This window comes from Scyliorhinus canicula, chromosome 6 (genome assembly GCF_902713615.1).
Source record: "Scyliorhinus canicula chromosome 6, sScyCan1.1, whole genome shotgun sequence".
Lineage (NCBI taxonomy): Eukaryota > Metazoa > Chordata > Chondrichthyes > Carcharhiniformes > Scyliorhinidae > Scyliorhinus > Scyliorhinus canicula.
The window spans coordinates 72,076,343-72,092,371 of NC_052151.1; positions in this window are offsets into that span (position 1 = coordinate 72,076,343).

The window sequence follows — 16,029 nt, forward strand, 5'->3', positions numbered from 1 at the left end:
GCCACTCCGCTACGCCGGGACCCCCCGCCCCACCGGGTAGGGGAGAATCCTGCCCCTGATCTGTGCAGCTGAGTGTCAATTCGTTTTGTGCGTTAATAATAACCTTTATTATTAGTGTCACAAGTAGGCTTACATTAACACTGCAATGAAGTTACTGTGAAAAGCCCCAAGTCGCCACATGCCACCGCCTGTTCGGGTACACTGAGGGAGAATTCAGAATGTCCAAATCACCTAACAGCACGTCTTTCGGTTACTTATTGGATACTGAGCCACTGAACAAACTTGCACTCATATAGCACCTTTTCCTGCCACATAATGTTTCAATTGCTTCACAGCCAATAAAGAGCCTCTGAAATGTTGTCATTGTTCCAATGCAGGAAATGTGATCGCAAATTTGTGCACAGTGAGGACCAACAAACAGCACAGAAATTAACATCTGATAATTTTTTTGCTGCTGTTAATTAAGGGAGAGTACTGATCAAGATGCTAAGCAAATGCCCTTATCTTCATCAAGTATGCATGGGATTGTTTATAACCACCTGAGAGGACTTCAATTTCATTGCCGCCTTTAAAATAGTTTATAGCCATATTTCTATTTTTGAATTGTAGTTGAGTCATCTGCTACTGGACTTAACAGTTGCCAATAATTTAAGTGGATGGGACGGCACGTGGCAGAATGGTTAGCATTGCTGCCTACGGCGCTGAGGACCCGGGTTTGAGTCCCGGCCCTGTGTCGCTGCCCGTGTGGAGTTTGCACATTCTCCCCGGGTCTGCGTGGGTTTCACCCCCACAATCCAAAGATGTGCAGGGTAGGTGGCTTGGCCACGCTAAGTTGCCCCTTAATTGGGAAAAACAATAATTGGGTACTCTAAATAAATAAAATTTAAGTGGATGATCATGAATTTAAATACTGTTGCATTAGAATTAATCTGATGCAATACTGAGGCAAAGAAATGGGTGGTTAATAATAGCTACTTGCCACATGGTGTCAATGTTCTCTTTTTCCCAAATGAAGTCTGCACGGGCTCTTAACACTGATTTTTAAGAAATCCAAATTAAAATGGTGAGATTGCATAATTTCGCATTAAGAGAAGAAAACTGGCTAGTTACATTACACTTGTAATGATGCACATTTTATACTCCTCAAGTGGATAATTGGTATAATTGATAAATATTTTGTTCATCTACCTGTGCAATGTGAAAATATGCAGATAACTGGCACAAAGAATGTTACAAAATCCCATTTGTTTATCAATTATAAATTTACTCGCGCCCAATTGACAACATTCCTTCCATGGATTTACTTATCTTTAGAACAGCCAACAGGGTGATTAGCTCCATATGCTACCAACATGCTTATGGTAGGGCACACCCAATATCACCAACACTTTCTGGCACGGGGTTCAAAACCCTGCACCTTCTGACTGAAAGGCAGGAATGATGCAACCAAACAGAGGCTCACTCCAATGGAAAAGGTTTATGCAAATAAATTACGTAGAAGGGCTGTTCTCTCTAAATATTTTAAAGATAATAATTAAGGACAGCAATGACTTTCATTGCCATTGAGGACGCAGTGAAAATGTGTGACTTTCCATCCAGGCCAACATGTGCCTGGAGACCTACCTTAGTTATTGCCTCTCCGCTGACCTTGAATCTCATCGTGCGCTACTCACTAATGATCCCAAAGAAATTCTTTCAGATGTCATAGATCCACTGCCTGAGGTGACTTGCTTATGAGTGATGTTACTCGGGGGCAGCACGGTGGCGCAGTGGTTAGCATTGCTGCCTACGTCGCTGAGGACCCGGGTTCGAATCCCAGCCCTAGGTCACTGTCCGTGTGGAGTTTGCACATTCTCCCCGTGTCTGCGTGGGTTTCACCCCCACAACCCAAAGATGCGCAGGATAGGTAGATTGGCCACTCTAATTGCCCCTTCATTGGAAAAAATAATTGGGTACTCTAAATTTATTTTTTTTAAATGAGTGATGTTACTCAATTCTTTTGTGCGTCAACTAATATCTGGATAAGAAAAAAGATGTACTTTTGTGTAAGACTTAATACGCTTAAAAAAATAATAGGCTTATTTAATTTTGTCACAGTACATAAACGTCAAAACAAAAACAGCTTAACTCGGAGAAACCATGGACTAGATAATAGTAATTATCATAATAGCTTATTGTCACAAGTAGGCTTCAATGAAGTTACTGTGAAAAGCCCCCAGTCGCCACATTCCGCCGCCTGTTCGGGAAGGCCAGTACGAGAATTGAACCTGCGCTGCTGGCCTTGTTCTGCATTACAAGCCAGCTGTTTAGCCCACTGTGCCAAACCAGCAATAAAGGTAGTCATCTTGTGAGTCTGTGAACCGGTGCAAAGGATGGTTGTCCCAGGTCCCCAGATCCCCAAGATTGAAGGGGAGGTTTCCTCCTCAGAGGGACCACCAGTGGGGACCTCCAACGCTGGATGGCGGCAACAAGGGGCATCCAGGCGACAGGCAAGGACAAGGAGGTGAAACATTAAGTTCCTGTGTGGCAGTGGGAAACCAGTCCACAACTGACAGGTGGAGCAGACAATCGCAAACTGATTTTACAATGGTGTGAACCTAACTTTTGTAATCTCCTGACATTTTCTATTCCCAACCTCTATGGTGTCCACCACAAATGGGAGTGGAAAGATCCACCTACTGAGACAGAATTTAATGGGCGCGATCATCCCAAAAGGAAACAAAGTCCCCTAGCGAGCATGTTTAGCCGCGTGTTTCTCAACACCCGCAGTGCCGAGAACACATGGCTATTCAACATGACACACATTGAATAAGAGAGCCTAAATGGGGAACACGTGGTCGAGGCCACACACAGCCCCATTCTTTACAACAGGGAGCTCCGCTTGCCGGAACTCCCTGCTGTATCGAGAGATTAGGACGCCATTTTTAAATGTTGTCCCCAATCTCCGAGGTCCACATAAATAATCCCAGACCCTCTCCAGACTGAATGCAACATGGGAGATCTTCCGCACCTCCCAACACCCATGGTGGGCAATCACGTGCGCGCAGAAAATGCCAGCTTGGCACCTTGGCAACGTCAACCTGGTACCCTGACAGTGACACGTGGGCACCTTGGCAGTGCCAGGCTGGCACCCAGAGTAAGGTTTACTGCCTCGCTCTAATATGCAGATTTGCCAAAAAATGAGCGGGATTCTCCTTGCAATGTCTCACGAGATTGCGTTGAATCTCGCGAGACGTTGCGAGCCGGGTGGATCCCGCGAGCGGGGACCCCGGCTTTCACCGATCACGCTGCACTGCGGGGAGCTGCGTTTCCGGTGTAGCGAGGCCGGAAGGTTGTGCCCAATGTCATTAAAGTTTTTTAAAAGAGAAGTGGATAAATATTTGAAAAATAGAAGCTTCAAACGAAATGGGGAAAGGTAATTGGAATAGGCCTACGATTGTTTTCAAATCAGCGGAGCAGTTTAGTGTTTTTCTACATCCCCATGAGCATAAACAGGATTGTGCAAAAACACAGGCATGTATGGGACACAGGGACTAGAGCTAACCTCTGATATGACTGAAATGAAAGCAAAGGTATCCCAAAATGTAAAGATTTCACCATTAGATGGCAACTGGCCCCAGGCTATCGGATAGAAACTTCAGTGTACTATCATTACTTAGAAATACTTGGAAATGTTGACCTTCTTATAATTGACTTTGAAGTTTGGATTTTCAGCCCTCCTCAACACAAATATCCCAATCTCCCACCCCACACTGCATTTATGGACAAATTTATTTTCTTTAGCTTTCAAAACAGTATTAAGAATCATTAATTATACCTCTTTTGGCTAATTTTCATTCATATATTTTAGCTGGGGATGGATTTAGGCTAGAGTTAATGAATTGGTGTTCCCAATACAGATTTGTGCACGGTGGGAGTGCATTCGCATGCAGAGGTCACCAAATCCCTGATGCTCTTACACACATTATTTTTAATGGATTGAAACCAAATGGGACATGCTATGACTTCCATACACTGATTCCCAAATTGCTTTCCTGTTGTGCAGAGTTACACATTAGGATGGTTAATTCTTAAACCTGGTCCTCTGACTTGTGGTTAAAAAAATGAAGTCCAATTCCGTTTGGAACTAACCCTGTCCCCTTGCTGTTCACACTTACCCTTTTGTTAAATTTAACATCTGGAGGAAAGTACATCTCAAAATATTTTCGAAGGTAAACATTTTACTCAGCATTTTAAAAATACATCCCTGTAGGTTGCAGCTTCTTTTCGCCAGTTTCAAGATCATAGGACAAGGTAGAAATTCTCTTTTTAAGCTGTCAACTATTTCATTGTGACATTTTTTCATCTAAAAGGGTGTGCAAAAATCAGCATTTTGTGCTTTCACCTTTGAATTACTTGTGATGGTGGGAATTAACAAACCTTAATTTAAATATTAATAAGCTGCCCACATATATGACTTGACAATTTATCATTGTGGCAGTAAAAATAACTCTTCTCAAAATATACAAAAACCAATTTTTAAAATAGTATAATTTTGATACATATTTTGATTGGAAATAATGTGATCTGTGCAGCTAGATTCAATATGGTGAGGGTGGGGTGGAGGAGGTGGGGGGGGGGGGGGGCGAGGAAACCAAGTTAGCAAAAATAAGACATGCTCCACACCGACTTGTCCTGCAGCCATAAAACACTGCAGTGAAGACGAACGAGGGCCAAGTGGGACTTCCTCCCCCTCATTGGGGAGGATGTTCCATCCTCTGGAGCTGCTGGCCAACCCAACTGGCTGGCAGTTCCATCAGTCTTGGCAGCACCATAAAGACATCAATGGTCGGGACTGTAGAAGGAAAAGAAGGTTAAGACCCATGGGTCTGGGTTGGGAGGGTTTTAACAGGTTGCCAGAGAGGACCGTGCGAGTTGGGGGAAGAGTTTAAAGGAGACAGTAAATAGGAAAAGAGGAGGGTCGCCCTGCAATCGGCCATGAGCAGCCCTTGAAGAGCGACCACTTCCTTCATGCCTGTATACATTAAAGTTTTAAAAACAGGCTTGTTATGATGTGGGTAGTGTAGTATCAGGGTCAATTGGCTTGCTAAAAGCTCAATTGACCCTTGATAATGCATTTAAATATGGCGATGGGTTGCTGATTTCAGTTACCATTCACCTTCCCCTCCATATTAGGGGGAGAGTTCGGGTGGGTGGGAAGGTAGTGGGATGCCAGGGATGCCTGGCAACTGGATCTGTTTTTAGTTGTTCCACTTATCACACATTCACTGCAGCCACTAAGATGGCTCAGAGAGGACCAGCTCCCCGAGGTCAGTAATCTTGGGTGAACTCACAGCTCCATGCCAGTGAGGAGCGGAGGGCACCCTCTTCCGCAGGGTGGGCCGCAGACTCATTGCCTGGGTAGTGGCAGAAGCAGTCATTGCTGCCATACTCAGAAGGAGGAGACAGCTGGCGAGTCGAAGGGCTGAGAGTCACTGGTGAATCCTCTGTCCTGAGAGGAGCAGAGAACCAGGAAGGGTTCCAAAGACTGCGGTGCAGGGGTCCACTGATCGGGGTGAGCTCTGCTGATCCCCAGCCTCCTCTACAATGGGATAGAGCTTCTGAGGAATGCCAACACCTGGTGGGCTCATGATTGAGCTTGGCCCTTGATGATATAGCTAGGACATGAAGGAGTCCAGAGGGGTAGCCTGGCTGGGTTCCCAGATGACCAGAGGCCTTCTGAGCATATAAAGGACATAGGCAGCACTCAGCAGAGTGAGCATTCAGGAGTTTGTAAGTAGCACCAAAGAGCTGTGTTTAAAGGTCTGAGCAAGGCCGCCCTGATTCCGAGGGAGACACCCCAAGTCCACGGACCTGCCACCAAGTCACTATTCCCTACTGCCCCTGTGCTGGGCAGCCATCCACCAGCAAGCCCAACAGTTTGCAAACGTTTTTCAGTGATTTTTTAGTCTCTCAATCCATGGCACCCATTCCATGTTTGTCAATACTTGTAATTAATGCCTGTGAGACCTGCGCCTGAGAGAGGGAAGCACTGCGAAAGGATGGAGCATACTGTGTCCAATCCGCTAATCACATTTAAATGCATGCAAATGCCAGTTTTTTGTGCCGTCGGTGCATACACCTCGTTATCGCAACCAGCGAGAGACTGGAGCCTGACACCTGAATCAGCACCGGGCAAGGATCTCGATTTTGGCCAGATGCTTCATTCTTCGCCCAATTGTGGTTCACGTTTGCGGCGTCACGAGGTGGAGAACTTCACTCAATTTTTCATTTCTCTCTTACAATCCCCGTGTGCTGTAACACTAATTTGCTTGCATCAGGTGTATGTCGCAGAAGGCAAAACATTCATTGGGGTTGCAACAGACTTAAGCACATAAACAACGTATTTGCTGGCTGTTCAAGGGCAGTTCTCTTAATCTATGAATTGGACTAAACTTTAAATATTCCAATTGGAAATATAGAAGACTGCTGGAGGGAGGGAAGTAACATAATTGAATAGCTTTAAAATAAATACTTGATTTGATTGAACTGCACAAGGTTCTATTGTCAGACATGGTTCCTATTGATTTTTTTCCACACTTTTAAGATTTTATGCATTACTTTGCCCATATTTTCTGCATTTCTTACAAAATTGTTTGAATCTCAAGAAGCCACATTTCGATATTTTAAAATGCATACCAGAAAATTCATTGAGAAACATAAAATTAATATTTCATTATAAATCCCAGTCATGTAAATAACCCTCCAAAATATTTGCGTGGATCTGTTCAATAAAAATTGATTGCAGAGATTTAGTCAGCTGCTTACCGGTATTCTCAAAAGCTAAGCCCAAAAATGTAAAGGAATCTAATAAAGGCAAGCACCTTTCTTGCAAATGTAGCTTAAAATGGTAAAAATTCTAAAATTCCCTTTTGTTGCTCCTTTAAAACAAAATAAACCTTGGCTGGGATTCTCCCGGAAATGGCGGGGCGCTCCGTACCGGTGCCAAGAGCGGCGTAAACTACTCCGGCGTCGGGCCACCCGGAAGTTGCGGAACCCTCCGCACTTCCGGAGACTAGGCCGGCGCTGGAGGGGTTTCAAACCAACCAGCCATGCCAACCAGTGACGAAGGGCCTCCACGGGCCGACGTGAGTTGGCGCATGCACAGAACCGCCGGCGTATTCTGGTGCATGTGCAGAACCGCCAGCGTCTTTCTTGCTCATGCGCAGGGGGTTTCTTCTCCACGGCAGCCATCGCGGGGCCTTACAGAGGCCGGCGCAGAGGGAAAGAGTGCCCCAACGACACAGGCCCGCCTGCAGATTGGTGGGCCCCGATCACGGGCCAGTCCACCATGGAGGGCACCTCCCATGGCCAGATTCCCCCGCGCCCGCCCTGAGGACCCCGCTAGATGGCCGAAAAGCCAGGTCTCGCCTGGATGGAACATGTCCATTTCACGCCGGCGGGACTGGCCAGAAACACGTGGCCGCTCGGCCCATCGGGGCCTGGAGAATTGCCAGGGGTGCCGCTGCCAACAGGCCCCGACCGGTGCGACGTGATCCCCGACCTTCCCAAAAGCCGGCGCTAGTGAATTCAGCAACCGACGTCGTAGCGGCGGGGCGACATTCACACCGCCCCCTGGCGATTCTCCGACCCAGCAGAGGGCCGGAGAATCCTGCCCCTTATTTCTAACAATGTCCAAATGCGGACAGCAATAGTCTGTTGGTTTGAAACTGTGCTGTGTAATATTCGGAACAAATATGTGAAAATATTCAAACAAAATTCCTTTACCTTCCATTTTAAAGAAGACATCAATCAGTTTAAAGGTAAACAACTTTGTACATACATGACAGCATCTTTATTACTAATATTTTTCAACTCATAACTTCAACCCATCTTTCTTTCCCTTTTCTTCTTGCTTTCTCCATCTTCATCAAGTGACTTAAAGTTAACACTTCTCAAGAAGTTAAGTGTGCCGTCGTAACAATTCAATAAACACAGCTTCAAAACATCTGACCTCCTGCAGCTTAAGGTTAAGCAGAAAATAAATACTGCAACTCTACCTGTTTTTTAATCTATGTTAAAGGGCACAGAATAAAATTATGAATCCCATATGATTCCTTTGCAATTGACATTTCAAATATTATTGTTTATCCTTGTTTATCAACTGTAATGGTTAGGGCGTGTGTTAATGCAGATGCCATCAATCTCGCACTGTTATTTAATGCTGAATTGCCTCAGGCAATGACAGTTCAGTGGTGGGTCCATGGTCCTCTGTTTTGATCATTATTAGCCTGTGTAATTGTGGTTGTCAACTGCTGAGCTGAATGAATGCATTGGTTTATGTGCTGAATGTGCATGATATTCAGTTCTAATTACTTGTTAACCTACGTTTCATAGCCACATTTTAGACTATATTATTATTTTTCAATTATCTGATTCTCTCCCTGAAGCTTGTCCCCTATAAATGACTGCCTTCAGATAGGAAGAGAAGGTGTTCCATATAATATTTCCCTGAAGGGAATACGAAAACAAGCACAATATTTAAATATGCAATATTTAATAGGTAGCAAAATGAGATGACCATGTCAGCAGAATGACAATCGAGTGTCTCGTGATTACTAGATGTTCTAACTTGCAGGCAAGTGGGAAGTAATGAAACTCATTACGTCCAAATCTGACAGATTTGATTGACAGGAAGTCTGCAGCTCAAGCCTGTGATAACTGATTGCAACAAGATGCTGGTGGGATTGTCAAGGTCTTTCATTATTAAAATATTTCTGTCTCTGCTCGTTTCTCTTATTATTTCATTCAATAAGGCAAGGAAATGCAATACTTTGAGAATACTCTTACTATTATTGCTCTTTTCCTGAGCAGCTAGTCACCTGAGCAAGGAGGAGACTTCTTGGCCATGATGGCTGGTCACACTGGAGGGAATGACAACGGTGCACAGGTTGAGCATGAACAAATTTCATGGGCCATATTTGTAAAATATTGATGTGAAAAATGTTAGTTCTGACAAATAATTCAGGATCGGTGCATTCTCTTCAACAATTTTTTTAAAAATTTGTCCTTGGGATGTGCATGCTGCTGGCTGGGCCAACATTTATTGCCCACCCCTGAGGGTATTTAAGAGTCAACCATATTGCTGCGGATCTGGAGTCACACATCTAAGGATGACAGAGTTCCTTCCCTAAAGGACATTCGTGAACCGGATGGGTTTTTACAACAATCGACAATTGGTTCATGGTCACCTTTAGACTTTCAATTCCAGATTTGTATTGAATTCAAATTTCATTATCTGCCGTGGCGGGATTTGAACCCGGGTCCCCAGAACATGATGCTGGGTCTCTAGATTACTCGCCCAGCGACAATGCCATGACATTGTGGGCGGCACATTGGTACAGTGGTTAGCACTGCTGTCTCACAGCACCAGGCACCTGGGTTAGATTCCCACCTTGGTTGACTGTGTGAAGTTTGCACTTTCTCCCTGTGTTAGCGTGGGTTTTCTCCAGTTGTTCAGGTTTCCTCCCACAATCCAAAGACATGCAGGTTACGTGGACTGGCCATGCTAAATTGCCCCTCAGGGTGAGGTTGCAGGGTGGGGGATTGGGCCTAGGTAGAGTGGTCTTTCAAAGGGTCGGTGTAGACTCGATGAGCCAAATGGCCTCTTTCTGTACTGTAGGAGTTCTATGATTCTACACCACTGCCTCCCCAATGTGAATGAAGGTAAAGCCTACATCATTAGGAAGGGCAATATAACATGTATCATCCTAACTCACCGGCAAGAATCAGCACACTTCAAACTCAGTATCGTGTGCATCTTCTGGAGTGACTGGGAAGAATAAATGTTCACTGACAAAATGAAACACAGAGTAATGAAGTGGTTTATCCTTTTTTCTATTTCAAACGAAGGCGGATATTTATGAAAACATTTAACGGTAAGCATTATGAAAGTTAAATAAAAATTACTTTCACCACATGCGTTTTTCCCCAAAATTCAAAGATAATACCAAAATATCAACTTGAAACGTGAGTTAAACCTCACCTTTAACCAGCGGCTTTCAATGAAACACACAGTGCTACAGCGCATGGCCCTGGCCAATGTGAGGGCCCCATACGGAGAGGTGACTGTTCTGTTTCAGTGAGAACATCATGGTAACACCTATTAGCAGGCAAAACAACATCGGGGTCTGGTTGGTGAACTCCCCTTAAGAGCGGGAAAACAAAAGTTATTGCCAGTAGCCAGTAGGAGCGTTTTCAGGGACTGAGTATTGAACTGGCTGTGTTATTGCTGACCACATTATTTCTGTCTGCCTTAGGAATGTGGTCAAGTTAGCTAGCTTAAATCCCATTACGGCCACTACCATTTGCAAGAGTTTAAATGTTTGTTACTGCTATGTTCTAAGAATACATGTTTAATGGTTAATAATAATTACTGGGTATAATTTCTCTGATTATTTTCAATAATCAACAAACTAACTTATGTAGAGCTATTCTAGCATTATCCTAGCTATCCAGTTTTAAGGGGTCTCATCTTAGAAACTCCCCCCCTTCCTTCAGGATTACCTCTGAGAGTTCATGATGAGTCATCAGCTTCAAATCGAAGTGGTAATTGTTTAGCTTTCCTTGAATATCTCAGTGAATTTGACGAGCTCCTCAAAGAGTATTTGAAAAGTTATCAGTATTGTGGCTCAGGGAAGACCAACTTTTTAACACACAGAACCTACGATGACTTCATCACTATAATCGCTGAGCAGCTCAGAAACCAATTCACGTATGAGGTCAAAGATGCCAAATACTATTTCATTATTGTTGATTCAACACCAGATATGAGTAATGTGGACAAATTAACAAGAACAAAATGTGACCAGTGATGGTGAAGTTGTAGAACAATTTTTTGGTTTTGTCCAGCTACAGTCCCACGCTTCTAAATCCCTAGAGACAACGGTTTTGGATATAATTTCAAACTTAGGGTTGGACATCAAAAGTTGTGGTGGGAAGAGCTTCAATAATGCTGCAAATATGGCAGGAAAATATTCAGGTCTGCAAGCAGGACTGAACAAGCCCCTGTGCATTATTCATCCCATGTTCCAGTCACTCCTTGAATTTAATCTGCAACACAGCAGCTGAATCATATGAGGCAGCGCACATTTTAAAAACTTTATTCAAAACTTGTACACCTTCTTTTCAGTTTCCACTATCAGTGGAATATGCTGCAATCGAGCTCAGAGCAGGCACCTGGAAAATATTTTACAGTCAAAAGAAATTGTGACACCAGGTGGTCCGCTCATGCAGATGCCGATCAGGCTTTGAAACCACGCAAGTGTTTCCAAACTCCACTCTCGAAAAGCCATGCCTTAGAGTCATTTTCAAACAATTTCCCTCAACAGTTCCCAGCAAGGCTAGACTTCCAGGATTCCTCACTCTCCTTTTAGTAATTCCTTTATCTATAATGACCACGGACTTTCAAGTTTTTCACACATTCTCCCAAGGCTTCAGCCGCCAATTGCTTCAGAATTGCTACACAGGCTCCTCACAAGCCAACTTCACCAGGGTAGCCCTTTTCATGTCTGGTTTTAATTTCAATGAACAATATCCTGTTTCAATTCCAGTTCCTTTTTGTTCCTTTGACTTCAAACTTCCTGGAATGCCTCTTTTCATTCCTTAGTTTCCAGAAATATCTTTTAGTTTCTGGGACTTGAAAAAAATGAAATGAAATTGCTTATTGTCACGAGCAGGCTTCAATGAAGTTACTGTGAAAAGCCCCTACTTGCCACATTCTGGCGCCTGTTTGGGGAGGCTGGTGCGAGAATTGAACTGTGCTGCTGGCCTGCCTTGGTCTGATTTAAAAGCCAGCGATTTAGCCCAGTGTGCTAAACCAGCCCCTGTTTCTTGCGTTCTTGCTCATTCCGCCATTGGTCTTCTTCCGATTCTGAGCTGAGAGAACGATTCTTTCTCTAGCTTCCGAGTTTCAACTGCTATGGGTTCAGCTAAACTGAGAACACAAGATCTTTTCCCCTAAAGGTAGCCCCTGGTTGTTAAGCAACAGCTTATTCTTTTTCCGAGCCTTTGCTTACTTTTTATGCTGTAAACTCTCTGATCACAATAGTTTTGAAATGAAACCAAAATACCCACATATGCATACACCTTTGTTTATCATGAATATAACTAAAATTTTACCCTTTCTTACACAAAAACACAAAATTAAACTCACTTATATCTGATGCTTAGATGCTGGCAGACCTGCTGAGATTTTCCGGCATCTTCTGTTCTTGTTTCAGAATCCAGCATTCACAGAATTTGCTTAAAGCTATGCCTTATTTCTAACATCAAACAATAGCTTATTCGAACTACCTCTGTTTCCTGACAATATGGACAGTAACGGTTCATCTGTGCCCTGAAACTTGGCTGTATTTTCATACGGACATGCTGTGGAACTGATTTACAGAATGGTTCTGTGTATGTCTCTTAATGCTCTCAAGGGACTAATTGTGCTCTTCCTGCACTCCAAAACAAGGTACCTAGATTGTGTATGGTGTCACCCAGGAGATATTCAGATTTACTGAACAAGCAGGACTGGGTCGAAGAATTAAAGACTACTTTTTCTGGACAATCATCCAAACGTGGGCTCACGCGATGTTCCAACAGCAAAATGAGGTTGAGGGTCTGTTGCATCCCTTCAACCTTATTTTTATGGGATCCCCATACTTGTATCTGATGTGGGCATTGAAATCTACACCCCTTGCAGAACACCTGGAAAAGTCCAGAAACACAAGGACAATGCAAAGGGAGTAGCCACTCAAACCTTGGCATTTCCTCTGTTATCCATCTGAGAATTGAGCATCCCATGAACACAAACCAAAGGGAAATTAGCTCTGGGGTTAAGGTTACTGTACTTCATAGGTAACACTTGAGAAATTTCTATCTGCTGCGTTAACCAAGACGTTAACCTATATAATATAATTAAATACATTAAAATAGTGGACAAGAGAATTTCATACTAATTTAATAATGTGTTTCTTATTAATACTGTACAGCTGCTTTGCGAACATATCTTTGTAAACTTACTACCGATTGACGTTACGAAACTAAGATGACAAATAGGTGCCCGAATTTTTACATGTCAGAATCATTGTATGTGAGACACTGGAAATTACAGAACAATCAAGGCTTGTGCTGCTTAAGTGCCAAACAGTTGGCACCTCTGAAATATTCAGACACAAATAAATTTGGAAATTCATCTACTTTTACAAATATTTCTTTCGACTTTTACTGTCTGCTTTAATTCACATCAGACATTATTGCTGATGACTTGGCCTTTGAGATGAGAGCAATACTGCCACAAAGATGGGATTTAGTTGAACATTAAGCCATAAACTGGGACACTGACTGTAATTCAGAATAGTTTCATGGTTGCTGGTCCCCTCAGACAATGTGCTGCCTTTTAACTTTAATGTAACAACAAGAAATACTGTTCCAATCTGTTCTCTGCCATAAAAATAAATAGGAAAGGCATCTCACTAATTTTTTTTTGTACCTAAAAATTGCCTTTCAATATGAGGAGAAGCTTATCTGGGGGGAGAAAACAGTATTGTATGCTGTAATGGAATTTTTCAAGATATCACATATCACCCTGACAGAATACACTTTCATGCTTCGTGATGTTTGGAAACAATGAACCCCAAGTGGCTAAAATTATGTTTGCTATTAATTGACCATAAGATGCCCGTTTTCAAATATAAGGCAACAAGGTTTCGTACTCTTCATTAAATGGATTTCATACATACAACTGGTTCTTTTGCTGAGTTGAAACTTGTACAGAGAAAAGCGAACAAAGTCTAAGCAACAGCCAGTCTCCATGGAGACCTTTGCTCTGGCGTTTTTGTGGCAAAATCTCAGAAGTACTGCTGCTTTTTAAAATCGAAAACAGCATAATTTTGTGAAATATGGCTACCTTGGTTAGAATTTGACAGAAGCATCATCACTTTGCCAGTGGATTTTCAATCGGCACAGTAACACAATGGTTAGCACAGTTGCTTCACAGCTACAGGGTCCCAAGTTCGATTCCTGGCTTGGGTCACTGTCTGCGGAGTCTACACGTTCTCCTCGTGACTGCGTGGGTTTCCTCCAGGTGCTCCGGTTTCCTCCCACAAGCCCCGAAAGACGGCTGTTAGGCAATTTGGACATTCTGAATTCTCCCTCTGTGTGCTCCCTTCATCCAAACTTGTGCAGGTTAGGTGGATTGATCATGCTAAATTGCCCTTATGTTAGGTGGGGTTACTGGGTTACGGGTATAGGGTGAAGGTATGGGCTTAAGTAGGGTGCGCTTTCCAAGTGCCAATGCAGACTTGATGGGCTGAATGGCCTCCTTCTGCACTGCAAATTCTATGATTCTGTGAAAGTACCCATTCCAAAAAACCATGGAGGGAGGAATTTAGTTGCGTCACAAAGGAAGCCAAATAAGCTGTCAAGTGAAAGAAACAAAGGAAGTGCCTTGGGTTGTTTTACAATCTTAAAATCACTTATTGTTGTGGTCAACACAGAGGATTAATCTAGACAATTATTCAGTCAGGTTGGGAAAGAATCGATCAAGAAAATCTTAGCTTCTGTTTAATGAATGAATGTAAAACGTTGTTTGTCTGATGCAACATTTTGACATCCAGTGAGAAGGAGGCCATTCAGTCTTCGCGTCTGCACCGATTCCGAAAGAGCGCTTCACCTAGGCCCCCTCCCCCACCCTATCCCTGTAACTCCACCTAACCTTTGAACACTGAGGAGCAATTTATCATGGCCAATCCACCTAACCTGCACATCTTTGGACTGTGGGAGGACACCCAAGCAGATGCGGGAAAACGTGCAAACTCCACATAGTCACCCAAGGTTGGAATGGAATCCAGGTCCCTGGTGCTAACCATTATGCAACCATGTCACCTATCTGAGAAATCAAAGTGCAAAGTCTATATTTCTGGGGATAAATCGAGTATGGTTATTCTTTCTGACAGGATGATGTTGCATGATCAAGGGACAGTCGGTGCAGCAAGGCAAAAACGTACTTAATTGCCAGAAGCTATGAGTAGGACTCTTATTTTTGCCTATCTTCTCCTTTCTCACTTGTTCATCTGATACACCAACATTTTCAAAAAACACCTTCATTAAAAGTGATCACAACTTTATGAAGCAGGAAATATATTTATGGGTATATTCTATATGCAGGCAAAGTTCACAGTGAAAGCATGAGTTCATGCAATTTACCCTTGATAATTGAAAGTCATTTGAATTGACCAATAATTTGAAGTAAATAATATATGCAATATAGCAAAGGATTTAGTTGGCTGAAACTCTGCTCCCATGTATTGGTTTGACATGTGTATGCTGTATGCAGAGGAATTGAAGCAGTTTCATTGTACCATTCTTGCATAGTTCTATATTTTCATTGGCTGTGAGTAGAGAAGGTTTGCATTGCAAAATGGTGGAAGCCTCATTGCATCATTCCCTTGGGTATCGGGATGGTTGGATTGTGAGGGGATGGTGGGGGGACTGTCTTTGGATTTCTCAAGAGCTGCAACCTTGACAGCAGGTTCTAAGACGAGGAATCCATCACCCAAGGTTAGATTGGAAACTAACCCAACTGATCTTTTGATGATGTTAGCTCAAATTTATTTTGCTCTTTTTGCTTTGTTTTTGCTGTTTGTCATTCCTCGGAGTTGCGTAATTTTTTATTTTACATCATATTTACAGCACAGAAGCAGGTCATTCAGCCCAACAGGCTCATGTCAGCATTTTATGTTTCCATCTGTCTGGTCTCAGCATTACTGCTGCACCACACCAGGCACATCGTTTTGCTTGATAAAGGCTATCATGCTTGCCCCTGAGTGTCTTTTGGGGTTGGACTCATTTCAGAAAAAGCAAGATTTCCATGCACCACCCTGTCCTCACAGTGAACCCAATCATATTCCTACTTCAGGGTCATTGTACATGGAGGTCAGTTTCTGGCAGGAGCATCACTATGGGCGTGATTCTCCAATAATGGGGCTATGTCCCCACGCCGGC